Raw genomic sequence first — 11,827 nt, forward strand, 5'->3', positions numbered from 1 at the left:
GCCTCAACAACAAATACCTCTTACAACGGAAAAGTTGTAAAATCTTGCTCAGAGTATATACCCATTCCTGGTTGACAGGAGGACTCTGCCCTTCATGGCCTCTCAGGGACCCAGGTAGATAGACCAGCCACTGCCTTAAATGTTATCGGTGACTGCGCCAGAGCAAAGGAGAATTCCAGAAATTTGTTCACAGAAGATTCAGCCCAGAAGTGACTCATACATTCTGCTCACGAGTCATTGACCAGAACAAGTCAAATGACCGCACTCCACTAGAAGGGGAGATGCCATTCTACCATATGCCCAAAAGTGGAGAGCCAGAAATATTTGGTGAAGAGCACTAATGACTATCAAGGCATACACACACACACACACACAAACACACACACACACACAAAGACAGGATATAAAAATCATTGTAATGCAAGGTAGAAAGTGGTATGCCCCTCTAGAGTGGTACAGAGAAAGTACACATGGAATTAAGAGAAGGTTTCTCTTGTATGAGCTTAGGGGAGGCTCCCGGTGAGGCTCCAAGCACCAGGAATCTTTAAAACTAAGCCTTGTAAGATGTTAGAAATCTGATCTTCAGTATGTTTACATTTCATAACGTACTATAATCATTAAGGCCAGGGGTTCTGGAGACAGACGGTTCAGGTTCAAATGCCAGATCTGCCCAATACTAGCTGTGTGACCTTGGATAAGCCACTTAACATCTCTGTGCCTCAGTTTCCACATATATAAAAGGAAGAGACTAACAGTGCCTGCTTCATAGGTTGTTGAGGATTAAGTGAGTTAATATTTGTAAAATTCTAGAGTAATGCCTGGCACGTAAGTACTATAGATGGGCAAGTGCATACACACACACACACACACACACACACACACACATCTTCAACCAATTTTAAATCTGTGAGATTTTTAAATGCAGACACTAGATAACTAATTTCCTATTTTTTTCTTATCTGTGGTGAAATTTACCCCTGGTTCTAGTGAGTAATGGTTGCAAACTGACAAAGCCACCCATTCCCTGCCCCGCTGACCCGGAAGCACTGAGCAGGGCTCCTCCTGTCACTCATAACCAGCAACTCAGACCAGACTTCTCAGCTATAAGTCAGCATTCTCCCTTCCCTGTCCAGAGCTAGACCAGCCCAGCCTTTCCTAGATTTTCCTCTCTGACTGTGCAGACCTAAACGCCATTTAGGAAAGTCCTTTCACTAAGCTGTGTGGAAATAAACCTTCGTTCATCATCTGCCTGGGGCCGTCTGTGGGTACCATGGAGGAGCAGAGCCCCACAGGACAGTAAGAGATTTGGCCAAAGACACTCTTTCAGGAAAAGGATGGAACTGGTACTTGGAGACCTCCACATCTCCCTGAAGATGCGCAACTAAAGAAATATTTCTACTGTAAATGGGAAAATAATAAATCTCATAAGTAGAGTGATAATGAAAACTTTCATGGGTTTAGCTCGTTTGTGCAAGTAAAGCCCTTTGGGGTACATTCTCCTGTTTGAGTCTCAGAAACGACTCTGCCAGGAATGCAGTCACTCTCATTTCACAGATGAGGAAACAGAGACTCAGAAAGGTGATGAGATTTGCCTGTGGCGTTGCAGACTGTAAGCGACACAGGAGAAACTTGAACTCAAGAGCTCCTCCTCGCGGTTACCTCGAAGGCCCTGTTTTCCAAAAGATGAAAGGCACACTGCCAGCGGGGTGCCAAATGATTTCATTTTATATTTGATATATTGATTAGCAAAATGTAAAAACAGAACAAACTAGGGATTTGAAGCTTCCCTTTTCAATTCATCTGATTTGTTTAAAACATTAGGCAATTTAAAGAAAATCTTAAGCAATCAACGGCACAGATGGCGCGCGGACGTGGCAAAAATAGTGAAGATGATCCTGAAAGGGATGCAGGCTGGAAACCCTGCTGTATGGTGCTTGGAAAGAACAGTGACTTCAGGACCAGGGCGCTAGGCCTGGCTCTGTCACTGAAGAGCTCTGTGACCTTGCACTAGCCATGACCTCTCTGAGCGTCGGTCCCATCCTGCCTAGAATGAGAGGGTCCGTTGCAGTCATTTCTGAAGCCTCTCCAGCAGACCTTCTATCGTCTAGGTAGAAGTTGGGTGTCACATGCAGAAGTGTGACGGGCTGGGTGACTTTGGACCCCTTCTTCTGCAGTCTGCTTTCGTTGCCGGAAATAAAGCCGACAGAACGTCAGCTGCTCAGGAGCTTCCAAGGAGGGCCGGCTTCTAAACTCTCCTGCCCCCTCGCTGGCTGTGTGCCCTGGGCTCCGCGGCCCACCTAGGAAGGGAGACCATGACGGATGCGGGAGCGGAAGAAAGCGGTTTCCGCAGAGCCATCCTCCAACAAGGAAGGAGCGAAGGGGAAGCCTTGTGAGAATTCCAGCCGGGAGGGGATCGAGGGCAGCAAGAGGAATGGAATTGACAACAGGCCCACGCTGAATGGGATCAGGGTCAGTGGGAAGGTTTCTTGGAAAGAGCCAGGATTCCCATTTGAGTAGGTCTTGAAGGTACTTGTGGGTGGACGGGTGGCAGTTCCCCTACCACTGAACCAGATCAGCACCCAGAACGAGAACGTACAGGAGGGTCACCATCAGCTCATGAAATTATGAGGAAATCCAGGGCCACCCTGACCTGCCTTGTGACCTTGGGCAAGAGCTCCGCCTCTCTCTGCCTCCGTTTCCTGATCTGTGACATGGAAATAATAACTATCTCCTAAGGCTATGGTGGAGATTAAGTAAAATAATACATTTAAAGCCTGGCACGTGGCAGGAATAAATGTTACCATTTATGTTTACCACTGAGAATCTGAGCTGGGGCAGCCCAGATGGTGTTCCAGCTTGGAGTTAGACAAACGTGGGTTGAAATCTTGGCTTGGCCACTAATCAGTGCTGTAACTGCGGGCTGCAGTTTCCATTGATAAAATGGTGATACTAATAGTATATCCCCATCAAGAGAGGGTGGTCATCAAAATTCAACTGCGTGATCGCACAAAGCACTCGGCAGAATGCCTGCACGTTTGAATTTCTCAATAAATTACAGTCGTGATAGACGTGGAGCCGTGCATGCCAAATCCTCCCTGGAGGACAGCCTCGTGACCCCAGCTGCGGGGAGTGCGACCAGCAGACCGGGCCACTGTCGGCGCCTTCGGGGCCTGTGTGACCCTAGTAAGTTCTCTGAAGGCAGAACCTCCCACTTCTTGGTGTCCCCAGGATACGCAGCACAGCGCTGCAAATATACGAGGTCAGCTCTAAATACTTCCGGATGGGCTGACTCATTAAATGACTTACTTCTGAAACTCGGGATGTATTTCAGTGGTGTGTACTTTGAAACCTTGCAGGTGAGAGGAGGGGAAAGTCCATGGAGCCTAATTCCAAGTCCACAGCAGGGATGAGGCTGCCCTTGCCAGCATCACTTGCCAACTTAGGAGGTTGCTTTCCTTTCTTTCTTTCTTATTATTTTTTTAAGATGGGCTACAGAGCAGGGGCTTTGGGGGATGCAAGTGAGTTCTCATCAAAATCCCTTCCCTCCCTCCCCAGGCCTGGCTGCCAGGGAAGACACTAGCTCTGCGTTGACCCCGTTTCCAGGCAAGGTTGCCTGTGAAAGCGTAGTCTTGGCGGATGTGCCCTTTCGAGAAGATTTTTATCTTACAGAACTTGACAGATTTTCGGCCTCACTCTTTCATTTGAAGTTTCTCATATTACCCCCTCTCCTCCTGTCATTCCGGCTGGGGTAATTTTTCTCTAATGCGCCAGTTTCTCAGTTGGTGGTTGCATTCCGAGTGGGTTAATGTGAAAGGCAGAATGGCCACATCTTGAATAACTTAAACCAAAGGGAGGGCTGAATATGGGATTGACCAGAAGCTAGGCCCCAGTCTCAAGGAATTGGGAGCCAGTGGCGGCGCGGTCACATGCAATAAAGGCTGCCATACTTGGCAGCTCCCCTCATCAAGAGGTGGGGTCCATTTCCGCACCCCTTGAATCCAGGCTGGCCTTGTGACTTGTTTCACCCGTGGAATGCAGCAGGAGTGACACCGTGTCAATGCCTGGCTTAGACCTGAAGAAGCCTTGAAACTTCCACTCTCAAGCTCTTGGAACGCTCCGACCGCCATGTGAACAAGCCGGCGCTAACCTGCTAGAGGACGAGAGAGCATGTGCAGAAAGGCCCAGTGCCCCCGCCTTCCCACCTTATAAACCAACCAGTCCCTGTTGACCCAGCAGCTGACAGCAGAAGCATGAGAGGCCTGGCCCAGATCAGCCAAGTCCAGCACAAGCAGAAGAACAACCCAGCTGAGCTTAGACCAGATTGGCAGCTTAGAAACTCATGAGCAATTAAATAAGTAATGATTTACGTCACTGGGTTTTGGGCTAGTTTGTTCCATAATAATATTGCTAAAGGGGGAGACGGTAAGCCAGGAAGGACACAAATTTTTAAAAAGATCAATATAATACAAACTGTGACATGAACAATAAAGGAAGCAAACAGGGTTGTGTGATGCAGAAGGACTATGGGTGACAAATTTGGAAAGTGAGTCAAGGGAAGACCTCTCTAAAGAGGTGACATTTTTGCTAAGACCCAAAGGAGGGGAAGGAGTGAGCAAGGTGAAGACCTGAGGGCACAAAAATAAACAAATGGGACCTAATCAAACTTACAAGCTTTTGCACAGCAAAAGAAACCATAAACAAAACGAAAAGGTAACCTATGGAATGGGAGAAAATATTTGCAAATAACGCAACCGACAAGGGCTTAATTTCCAAAATATACAAACAGCATACAACTCAACAACAAAAAACAAACCACCTTATCCAAAAATGGGCAGAAGACCTAAACAGACATTCCTCCAAAGAAGACAGACATATGGCCAACAAGCACATGAAAAGATGCTCAACGTCGCTAATTATTAGAGAAGTGCAAATCAAAACTACAATGAGGTACTACCTCACACCGGTCAGAGTGGCTATCATTAAAAAGTCTACAAATAACAAATGCTGGAGAGGGTGTGGAGAAAAGCGAACCCTCCTACACTGTTGGTGGGAATGTAAGCTGGTGCAGGCACTGTGGAGAACAGTATGGAGGTTCCTCTGAAAACAAAAAATAGAATTAGCGTATGATCCAGCAATCCCACTCCTGGGCATATATCTGGACAGAACTATAATTCTAAAAGATACACGCACACCTATGTTCATAGCAGCACTATTCCCAATAGCCAAGACATGGAAACAACGTAAATATCCATCGACAGTTGATTGGATAAAGAAGATGTGGTTCATATATACAATGGAATACTACTCAGCCATAAAAAGGAATAAAATAATGCCATTTGCAGCAACAAGGACGGAACTAGAGATTATCATACAAAGTGAAGCAAATCAGAAAGATAAAGACAAATCCCATATGATATCACTTACATGTGGAATCTAAAATATGACACAAATGAACATATCTATGAAACAAACAGAATCATGGACACAGAGTAGATTGGTGGTTGCCAAACGGGAGGGGGTTGGGGGAGGGGTGGAATGGGAGGTTGGGGTTAGCAGATGTGAGCTTTTATATAGAGAATGGATAAACAACAAGGTCCTACTGTATAGCATGGAGAACTATATTCAGTATCCTGTGATAAAACATAATGGAAAAGAATGTTAAAAAGATGCATATATATGTATAACTGAATCACTATGCTGTACAGCAGTAATTAACACAACATGGCAAATCAACTATACTTTAATTTTAAAATATGGACAAAAACTCAAAAAAAAAAAAAAAAAAAGACCTGAGGGGAGATGAAGCTGCCAGCACAACCTCGAAGGTGTGTTTTCAAGAAAGGGAACCAAGGCCAGTGTGGCTGGAGCCCAGGCAGAGTGGGAGAACAGGGCCAAGGGGAGTCAGAGGGGTGGGCAAAGCACAGCAGCAAGCCACGGGAGGGTTTTAAACAGAAGAGAGACACCATCTGAGTCCCATCTTTTTTTTTTTTTAACTGCATGTCCCTTCTTCCATCTATACTTCTGTGACTGGTGGTGTCACATTTATAGACGGAGTAAACACAGCCTTCATGGAAGAGATATGCAATGTGAATTGCTTATTTTTTTAAATTTTATTTATTTATTTATGGCTGTGTTGGGTCTTCGTTTCTGTGCGTGGGCTTTCTCTAGTTGTGGCGAGCGGGGGTCACTCTTCATTGCGGTGCACGGGCCTCTCACTATCGTGGCCTCTCTTGTTGCGGAGCACAGGCTCCAGACGTGCAGGCTCCGTAGTTGTGGCTCATGGGCCCAGTTGCTCCGTGGCATGTGGGATCCTCCCAGACCAGGGCTCGAACCCGTGTCCCCTGCATTGGCAGGCAGATTCTCAACCACTGCGCCACCAGGGAAGTCCTGAGTCCCATCCCTGAAAGGTCTCTCTGGCTGCAGTGTGGGTGTGGAGGACGGCCCATAAGGTGCCAAGAGCGGAAGGCTACTGCAAAACCCAGGCGAGCCAAGACGCTGGCTTAGACGACGGAGCTATCAGTGGTGGTCAGAGGATGGGGTCAGATTCTCGAACTATTTTGGAAGGAAAGTATCCTTACAGCACATATGCTGTCTTGAAACCAAAGTTTGTTATTTGAGCCAAATGTCTAATAAACTTTAGGTCATTGGTATTGCTTTACTCTCCATATGCTTACTCCAAAAATTTTACTGAAGAGTTTTTAATAAGTGTTTAATTTACTCATATTTTATACCAGTTTTTATTGTTAATTATTAATAGGTGCATGAGGTCTTCCCTATACTTAAAAGTGGATGAAACCTAAATCCAACATCTGGTTGTACAGAGAATGGAGTATTTGGTTCATAATTCTTATATTCACAATTTTGTGAACAGGATTAAATTTTTTTTTCAATTCAGAAATCATTCTGAACCTTTTAAACCAGAATCCCCATTATCATCTCCCAAGATATCAACATTCACTTATAAACTATTTCCTTAAAAAGTCAGTTTTCTTAGAAGTTAATTTGGAAACATCTGTTTGACAATTATTGAGAAACAGTATAGTTCAGTGATTAAAAAATCAAGGACTCTGGAACCAGTCTGCCCAGTCAAAATTCTAACTCTGCCATTTATTACTTGTAGGATCTTTGAAACGTTTTTAACAATAAGGCAATAATAGCATTTCCCATATGGTGGTGTTGTGATGATTAAATTATTTAAATTATCTAACACACAGAAAGCACTTAGAATAGGCTCTGGTGCATAGTAGGGGCCTTTAGGATGCCGGTCACCAGGCTACATGTCTTTGTTGGCGTAACTACTTGAAAGGTGCAGAATAACATTTCATTTAAAAATTAACCGGATTGGAAGAATCAACATTGTGAAAATGACTCTACTACCCAAAGCAATCTACAGATTCAATGCAATCCCTATCAAACTACCACTGGCATCTTTCACAGAACTAGAACAAAAAATTTCACAATTTGTATGGAAACACAAAAGACCCCGAATAGCCAAAGCAATCTTGAGAACGAAAAACAGAGCTGGAGGAATCAGGCTCCCTGAATTCAGACTATACTACAAAGCTACAGTAATCAAGACAGTATGGTACTGGCACAAAAACAGAAAGATAGATCAATGGAACAGGATAGAAAGCCCAGAGATAAACCCACGCACATATGGTCACCTTATCTTTGATAAAGGAGGCAGGAATGTACAGTGGAGAAAGGACAGCTTCTTCAATAAGTGGTGCTGGGAAAACTGGACAGGTACGTGTAAAAGTATGAGATTAGAACACTCCCTAACACCATACACAAAAATAAGCTCAAAATGGATTAAAGACCTAAATGTAAGGCCAGAAAATATCAAACTCTTAGAGGAAAACATAGGCAGAACACTCTATGACATAAATCACAGCAAGATCCTTTTTGACCCACCTCCTAGAGAAATGGAAATAAAAACAAAAATAAACAAATGGGACCTAATGAAACTTCAAAGCTTTTGCACAGCAAAGGAAACCGTAAACAAGAGCAAAAGACAACCCTCAGAATGGGAGAAAATATTTGCAAATGAAGCAACTGACAAAGGATTAATCTCCAAAATTTACAAGCAGCTCATGCAGCTCAATAACAAAAAAACAAACAACCCAATCCAAAAATGGGCAGAAGACCTAAATAGACATTTCTGCAAAGAAGATATACAGAGTGCCAACAAACACATGAAAAAATGCTCAACATCATTAATCATTATAGAAGTGCAAATCAAAACTACAATGAGATATCACCTCACACCGGTCAGAATGGCCATCATCAAAAAATCTAGAAACAATAAATGCTGGAGAAGATGTGGAGAAAAGGGAACACTTTTGCACTGCTGGTGGGAATGTGAATTGGTACAGCCACTGTGGAGAACAGTATGGAGGTTCCTTAAAAAACTACAAATAGAACTACCATATGACCCAGCAATCCCACTACTGGGCATACATCCTGAGAAAACCATAATTCAGAAAGAGTCATGTACCACAGTGTTCACTGCAGCTCTATCTACAATAGCCAGGAGATGGAAACAACCTAAGTGTCCATCATCGGATGAATGGATAAAGAAGATGTGGCACATATATACAATGGAATATTACTCAGCCATAAAAAGAAACGAAATTGAGTTATTTGTAGTGAGCTGGATGGACCTAGAGTCTGTCATACAGACTGAAGTCAGAAAGAGAAAAACAAATACTGTATGCTAACACATATATATGGAATCTAAGAAAAAAAAAAAAGGTCATGAAGAACCTAGGGGTAAGACAGGAATAAAGACACAGACCTACTAGACAACGGACTTGAGGATATGGGGAGGGGGAAGGGTAAGCTGGGACGAAGTGAGAGAGTGGCATGGACATATATACACTACCAAACGTAAAACAGATAGCTAGTGGGAAGCAGCTGCATAGCACAGGGAGATCAACTCAGTGCTCTGTGACCACCTAGAAGGGTGGGATAGGGAGGGTGGGAGGGAGGGAGGCGCAAGAGGGAAGAGATATGGGAACATATGTATATGTATAACTGATTCACTTTGTTATAAAGCAGAAACTAACACACCATTGTAAAGCAATTATACTCCAATAAAGATGTAAAAAATTTTTTAAAAAATAAATAAAAATAAAAATTAACCCAAAATATCACATTTCAGATTTTCCCTAATCCAGCATTCGCTTCCTAACTTTCTGTGTCTGTGAGTTCTGACTATAGGTTGTCCACTCACGCCTGGTTTTCATGCTCCCTGTCCGCTAGGGCAGCACCAGCATTGAGTTCTCAACTGTGGATTGTGTAGGTAAGAGCAACCACATCGGCAGCACAGTGCATGGTGACTATGCGAGAGATGGTCATGGAAAAGTCGCCTGCTGCTCCAAAAGAGGTGGATGGAGAGCTAGTCCTGAGGTTGCACTTAGAGAGGGCCTGGGACTGAGGTCATCTTGCAGGCTTATTAGGTCAAATGTCTAGTGCCTGGGTTGGGAGGATGTGACCAGCTGGGGCTCCTCGGGCATCTCTATCTCTATGTGGTCTCTCCCTGTGGCTTCTCCAACATGGCGGCCACAGGGTAGCCAGACTTCCTATATGGTAGCTCAGGATGCCAACAGTGCCTGTAGAGGGGTGGAGAAGGGGAGCAGGGGAGGCGGGACATGGGGAGGGAGGGAAAGAGAGAGAGAGAGCACACATGTGCCAGGCAGACACTGTACTGCCTTTTATGAGCCAGCCTTGGAAGTCACATACTTGTCACAACTAATACTGTAGTCTACTAGTTGAGGCTGTCAGAAAGGCCCACCAGATGTTCAAGGGGAAGGAACTTAGACTCCACCTCTGGATGGGGGAGTGGGAAGATTCTGGAAGAACACATGGGACTGGAAATTTATGGACATTTGGGGAAAATATGCTCTGCCACAGTTGGCAAGAGTCAGTCAATTGAAGCATGACCTGTGCTGGCCCAGGAGATGATACCCACCATGAACAAAAAGTCACAGGTCCACCTGAGCCAGTGTACTTTATAGCTTTACCTGAATGGCCCTACTTTCATCACGTGAAGAGAAAGAGTGATTATGGAGGAAGGGGAAGGGGAAGAAGGACACTCATATTTATTGAGCACCTATTATGCCCGGAATGCTGCGCACAAAGCTGACTGTGGATCAACAACAACTCAGTCCATGATTCTTCAGGAAGGCGATTTGCATTAGACTCAGCTGGCCAGCTTGTCTGCCCTACACCAGCTTCAGCTGAGAACTGGGCTGGCTGGCGCCTCATCAACATCATCCACCAGTTGATAGGCGAGGCACCTTCGTTCTCCCCAACCTGGTCTCTGTTCACATGATGGACGCAATCCCCATTACATGAGCACTTTTGAAGTGTCTTCTTACATCACGATTGCTTTCATTCCAGGGCCCCAATCAAGTCATGTGACCAGACAAGCTCCACAAATGTTGCAGGAGTGGGGACGCAGGGAAGGGAAGAATTTGCAGCCATTTTTTGCAGCGTACCCCAGCCTGAGAAGTCAAATTTCGTTCACCAACTCCACAATCATCTCTCACAGAAGAGGAGCACAGTGAGAGAACGGCTATGCTGAGACTCCTTATGCTTTGCCCAAGGAGAGCCAGGGAGGACCAGGAGCAGCGTATCCAGAATGGCTGGGCACACTAGAGCAGCCCCACGTGGTCCACAGGCACAAAGGGGCATCCAGGGGCCACCTCTAGCCTGGAATGACAGCAGCATATTTTGAGACAAGGAAGAAGTATGAATGGGAGAAGAGTGAGGGGAAACTTGGCAGTAATGAGGACTTGAGAGGTAGAGAAAGAGTGAATTTTGGTGTGTCACTGAGAGACAACATGGCTGAGAATGGTTCTGCAGCCAGACTGCGTGGATAACAATTCTGGCGCACTGCTGCTTAACTATTTTTGACCTTGGGATGTGGTAATACGTGTAAAACACTTGTTCCTGGCACATCGTCAAGGATCAATGAATCATCACGGTCACCATCATGTGTGTGGAGGTTACAGAGGGGAAGTGATAGGACAGAGGATTTTGATGAAGTTTTGTAACAGTTCACTTGCCACCAATTCCCTTTTGATATTTCCTGCAGAAAGACAGAACAAAAGCCTTAAGTATTCATTGCTTTTGTGTCTGCCACACTGTGTTTCTTCAAATGGGATGTCAGCCAAGACTGGAGATGCGGAGCTGCGTTTCCATTGGGATTATTCACAGAAAATGATGTTCTTATTTCATCCTCACAACCACTCTGCAAGGTAGGTGTAACTCTTCCTTTACAGGTAAAGAAACAGAAACCCAAGGAGGTCAGGTGGATGGCTCTAGGTTACTTAGTACATGGCAGATCCAGGATTCAAGACTAGATCCGTCAGAGTTCAAGACCATGCCCTTCCTTCCTTCCTTTCTTAAACTTACTAGGAAGTTTCTTTTCCTTTATTCCATTTCTTTTCTTTCAAAGACAACATGAGCCCACTGTAATCCAAAGGTGTATAAAGTTAATATTTTTACCCCAAGACCCTCTTTCTCCTCAGGATCACCATCATGATCATGGTCCCTGCCTGCCCCACCTCCATCTTGCTGAAGTAACCAACATTATCAACATGGTGTATATCTTTCTAAACATTTCTCCATACTCCTATAGACATACAGACGCATGTATAGAGGATGCTAACTGCTATTAACTTTTACAAAAAATGGATATTATAAATTATTCTGCAAATTGCCTCTCTTAACAATACATCACAAAGCAATCTTGAGAAAGAAAAATGGAGCTGCAGGAATCAGGCTCCCTGGTTTCAGACTATACTACAACACTAAAGTA

Source organism: Pseudorca crassidens, chromosome X (assembly GCF_039906515.1).
Source record: "Pseudorca crassidens isolate mPseCra1 chromosome X, mPseCra1.hap1, whole genome shotgun sequence".
Lineage (NCBI taxonomy): Eukaryota > Metazoa > Chordata > Mammalia > Artiodactyla > Delphinidae > Pseudorca > Pseudorca crassidens.